At 28.0% G+C, this 6000-nt stretch overlaps 1 non-coding gene across 1 annotated transcript; it reads left to right on the top strand.

Annotated features, from left to right (window-relative positions):
* The first annotated feature begins 877 nt into the window (after positions 1-877).
* On the top strand, positions 878-1005 carry LOC113786798 (small nucleolar RNA SNORA69). Its single transcript, XR_003473111.1, has one exon. It is a non-coding gene; the product is annotated as a small nucleolar RNA SNORA69 (small nucleolar RNA).
* The last annotated feature ends 4995 nt before the right edge of the window (positions 1006-6000 follow it).

Here is a 6000-nt window from a genome sequence, read left to right as displayed (position 1 = left end):
ATGTGCCCTACAACAACAAAAAATTGGTTAAGCAATTTTGTTTATAGACAACTAATAAATTAAATTCTCATCAATTAAAAAAGATAAAATTACGTACCCTGAATTATATGGTGCCAAGAACAATTTATCACTTTCTTTATTTCTTAAAAACATATCTACAATGTAGTGTTTTACATTGTCTGGATCGAGTTTGAACATCGACATCTTATGCGGAGACAAGAATGAGTATTTATTTGACAGTTTCCTCGTGCACACGACCTTCTCGTACAAAAACCTTCAATGAAAATTTTAAACTAGATTAATTACCAATACATTTAATTAATTACAAATAAATGCAATTAAAAGTATTTTTTACCTTATGTACAAGCTGATTACAGTAACACTCAGCTCCTTATGTTCGAGAAGATCGTACATTTGCTCCTTTTCGAGGTACTCAATATACTCATCTCCAAAGATGTCTTGATTCATTTGTACAATGGGCGAATCGTTGCTGCTGCCCATGTTCCTTTTTATTTGGATGTCAAGACACGCCCCGTATTTACCAAGGCGTGGCTGACTTTTATTAGGAGCAGCAGCAGCAGCGACCGATTTTCCCCGATCCAGATTTTTTGTTGCTGCAAGTTTTGCAGCTTTATTACCCTCCAGCCTTTGTAGTTTGGCAGCCCTATTAACCTCCAATTTTTGAGGTCTGCTGCCTTTTTTTGGCTGTAGGGGTGGTTTATTTATTTGGACCTACAAAAATGAGGTAAAATGTTAGTTTATAAAATGTACAAGAAAAGCGCTGTAAGATGCAGACCCATAATATGAAATTATAGGTGGGCATTTTACAGCGCTTTTTTGAGAAAGCGCTGTAATATGCACACCCATATATGAGTTATGGGTGGGCATATTACAGCGCTTTTGTGAGAAAGCGTTGTAATATGCCCACCCATATATGAGTTATGGGTGTGCATTTTAGAGCGCTTTTTTGAGAAAGCGCTGTAAAATGCACACCCATAACTCATATAATGGGGTGCATATTACAGCGCTTTTTGTTAAGAAGCGCTGTAAAATGTGCATAACAAGCGCGCGTTGTATTTACATGTTTTATAGCGCTTTTATAAAAGCGCTGTTGTATCATTTACAGCGCTCGTTTCCACAACGCTTATTTTTTTGAAAAAGCGCTGTAAATGGCTTAAAAAAAGCGTTGTAAAATCCGTTTTTTCGCGTAGTGTTTGTTTGCTAGGATTAGTTACAGATTTGCTACAAAATTTAGAGACTAATTAGCTACAAAAAGATGGATAGAGAGACTAATTAGCAACAAAAAGATCCTAGGTAATTTGCAATTTGCAGTTAATGCTTAGTATATAATTGTTAAAAAGTTGATATATTCTAACTATATACCTTTGATTTCAAATTAGCAATTTTCTAGCAACTCTGTAACCACAAGTTGATAGTGATTTCTTAATTATTTCCTAGCTATTTAGATTTTTATAATACAATTAGCATATCTAATTAAGAGTGATTAGACTGAGTAAATATTTTTTATTGAATTCGATTATCCTCACAACTTTAACCTTCTAAATAATGGTGGCGTTAATTTCAATAGATAAGATTAAGAAAATTATTGACACAACATTTCACAATATCATTAAGAAAACCAAAATATTATTTCATATTTAATAGTTTTAAACAAGAGATATATATTCTAACGACTTTAAAGTATTAATTGAAAGAAACACAAAGTAATGTATATTGATCTCAAACAAACAAAATCACTATTTATGATGAATTTGGTGTGTGTTTTGATCTTAAATGTTCCGAAATTGAAATGTGGCATTTTTGGAGCTGCAAACAAAATAAATTAAATAATAATAAGAGGTTAGATTGAACCATAATAAGCAATATCTGAGCAACAAATTATTCAGTAAAAACTGCAACACATCTAGCTGTTGTGCTGCAACTGAAAATGCAACAAATTGTGGTGATGATCCTCACCTTGTAGACAACTCCATAGCCTCCTCCACCAATTTTGCATGAAGGATGAAAATCTCCTGAAGCAGATCTCAATGAGTTATGTTATTTACTGAAATGACCTCATGATTTATTAATTAATAAAATAGTCAAAGACTAAGTATTTATACATGCTAACTAATACAAAGTAACCAAAGTCTAAGAATTAAAACTAACTAATAACAATAATATCAAACAATAAAGATATCATATGAAATATAAAATTAAGTAATTTCATCGGTCTCTCGCAAGTACGAACCGTAGACATCGACAAGAATGAGCTTGGAAACAATAGAATTAAAGGAAGAGGGAGAGAATAGAATGTTTGCTCTTTCGGCGACTTTTCTTAACTCTACGCATTAGTGGATTGTGACACACTTTAACATTTCCATATTGTGGTTTCCTTCGTTTGGTATTTATGATGTTTCTTGGACAATTAAACAATCAAAGACTTATTTTCAAAATTGACAATGCTAACTAATCAAGCAATCATAAAAATTTCAAAACATCTAAGAAAGATTGATGCAGTAATGCATCCGCTCAATACTCCAGTCAAAATCTACAAGATCGTTCAATATTGCACACCTTTAGTAGAAGAATTGGAGGAGAAAATTGATTGTCCTATTGAAAGAGAAGATTGAAATATCACACTCGATGTAGTTTTTAATTTAAGTACGATTTACTTTTTTTTCTCATCAATGAAGGGTATGTAGTTTTGATTCTGTTCTTAATTAAATTCACTCAAAAGCACAAGTTAAATTAACATAACATTTAGCATCATAATTAACATTCTTAATTAACTTTTTGTTTGTTTTCATCAAAATATTAAATTGAGATTTTGTTTCAACACAAATGTCATAATTTAAGTAAAAAAGGAAACATTATAACATATGGTCTAATATCTAAAGAACATTAAGGTAATTAATATTTTAATAAATTAAAATAAAATTTGTTTATTTTAATTTTTTTTAATAATTTTTAGTTTATTTTAATTAATAGTGTCACTTATGATTCATTTAAATTTAAAGATATTCTTACTACAAATAAACATTTGTAATCTCATAAGAGACATCTTGAAAATGAATTAAAATTTCACATAATGAAAATGGTGAAATTGAGAAAAGATCTTATTTGGATCTTGCATTAGAACACTTGATGTTTATAATTTATAAAATATGGATTATTTTCATGTTCTTTATGTCTCTCTCGTGGTTTAAATATAAATCACGTAGTATACTTTTGTTATTTACAATTTCTCATATCATTGATTCAGTTGCAAAAAAGTACGACTCTTGATATTCACGATATAAATGTTTGAATTGAATACAGATAAAAAATAAAAAAAGTGAATTTGATATGAAATAAGAAAAACGCAAAATTTGTTATGCCTTTGTCAATTAAAAATGATTATGATCGACAAATGAAATAATACGATTTAAAATTCCTTGGACGATTGAACACTCAACAACAAATAAAATTGAAATAGGTTTATAAATAACAAAGTTACGAGTCTTTATGGATTTATGCGACACTAAAATTTATCAATATAAAAATCTACAATTTATGAAGTTGAAAAGGAATCCAAATTTGGCTGCACAAGACTTTAAATAATTGTTATTTTTAAGTTTTCAAACATTGATCGATTATCAAATAAAAATAAGATCCTATAGTATTGAGTCATGTGTTAGTCACTTACTCCACCTAAACCAGATTACTCATTTTCCTAATCCACTAATGCTATTTATTAATTCACTAATTGTTTTAAAGCAACTATGTACTATTTCTACTTGTCCATGTCAGGATTGTGTTAATTTTTTTCAATATAATCTAGCATGATAAGCATCAACACCGTCATCACTAATTGAATTTTATGTAATATTCACAAATAACCTTTTTGAATTTTATGTAATATTTACAAATAATCTTTTTGGTCCTCTCATTTAATAGGTTTTTGGATATGTCTATGATTATAAGTTGTTTCAATTATTTCTCACCAAAAGTATCGTAAATATTTGTCAATCAATTTATTCGAATAAGTAAATCCAAACATATTCTTGAATAAGAATAAATTATCAATTTAATCGCCAATTTTATAATTGTTAGTCAAATTCATTCCATAAAATTGTAAATTAATAAGATCCCAACAGTTGAAGAGCTTATTTCAAAATTACGTATCCTTTAATTTTTTTGTTTTAGAGTATGAAGTGGTAAGTTAAAAACGTACATGACACTCCACATAGTTATACCAAAATTTGATATTTGTGTATTTGTTTTGTCGCAACCCTTTGATTCCTATGAGATATGGTTTTAGTAATTTAGATTTAGCTAAAAGGTAAATAAAGTTTTAAAAATATTGAAAACACTATTTTTTACATTGACTTTAACACTCACTCTCTTATTGAATGAAATCTATGTGAGTCTAACCACTTTATGAATTATTTATGTTGAAAGTGTGAGATGTATATTAATTTTATCAAATACGAGAGTGAATATTGGAAAAAAATATTCCTATCACTCCTCATAACATTTTACCAATAATTGTTTCAATTATAATTCAAACTTAAATACTCTCGATAAATCTATCATTAACCAAAACTTGTTAGTTATTCAAATTTATCGAGTTAGTTGTATGTGGCTCATTCAATCACAGTTAATTGAATAGAGTTATGAGAGAATAAACATTCAATAAATATAAATTATTTTAAATACTCAAGTGCATAAAGAACCGACGGTATGGTAGGTGATACAATATTAATTTAAAGTAAAACTAGAAAAATTAATTAGTTGTATCTTAGAAAAAAATTAAATCTAAAACAACAATTATTTAAAAATTGAAATATATTATCCGAGCTTAAAATTTATTATTATTTTTTAACAAGCTTAGCGAAATACCTTATGTATTTATCTCATTATCTACTCCAAAAATTTTCGTTATTTTATAAAATGTAAATGATAAAATAAAAAGACTAATTTTTCTTCACAATGAAATAGTAAGAGATATAATAAAATTTGTATTTGTTTCAAATAAACTCAGCTTTTGATTTGCCTTTTAATGTTGCCGCACCTAATATTTATTGAGCAAAATTTGGGATACAATTCAATTTTTTGAGCTTTTTGATGGATCATCTTCCACCCTTGCAAACATTTGTGGGCCAATGTTGTGACATAAGAAAACAATTGTAATTAGCTAGCTATTGAGATTACTAATTGGGTTACAATGACAACGCAAAAGATGTGCAGTTCTAACTATTCCCCCTAACAAATATCTCTATCTTTGATAAAATTGTCATATTCTATTCAAAATTACACATTTGATCAACGATTAAGTGCATTGAAATACTTGTTTGAAAAGGATAAATATAAAAAAAAGAAAAACTATAAAAAAAGTACAGGATATTAAAAAAAGCTTACAATATAGACAAATAAATTATAAATTGGTTTTTTTTCTGCATATAAATTAGTTAAGGGTAATGCTGAGCACATGTTAAAGAATAACAAAATAAATAAAATAAAATTTTATGAAAATAATTCACTTTTAAAATTTCAAAACATCATATGCACATCTTTCAAAATTTTATTTTTATTTATCTAACAAGTGTCCTAATTTAATTTAGTGGTACTGCAAAATAAAACCTATATATTTTTTTTTAATAATCAAAATGAATTATAGTTGAGTATAAAGGATACTTCAACTTAATACATGAAGTACAATAGCCACTATGAAGGCAGTCAAAGACTTTCATCTCAAATAGTCCTTGTAGCATTACACTCACAAAAAAAAATGAAGTAAATCTATAACATATAACACAAGATGAAGTAAATCTATACTTTAAATCATCTCCTTTCAGTAATTCACCCCGAGTTGGCAACCTTAGCAACAAAAGTTTTGCAAATCATTATGCATAATTGGGTATGATACTTCGTTGAAGTTGTTATGGTTAAAAGCATTAACATCTCCTAAAAGTAAAATTATGTGTTCTATCAACAATCTAAATCCATCGATCACAC

Source organism: Cicer arietinum, chromosome 5 (assembly GCF_000331145.2).
Source record: "Cicer arietinum cultivar CDC Frontier isolate Library 1 chromosome 5, Cicar.CDCFrontier_v2.0, whole genome shotgun sequence".
In the NCBI taxonomy this organism is placed as follows: domain Eukaryota; kingdom Viridiplantae; phylum Streptophyta; class Magnoliopsida; order Fabales; family Fabaceae; genus Cicer; species Cicer arietinum.
This window is presented reverse-complemented; position numbering and strand designations above follow the sequence as displayed.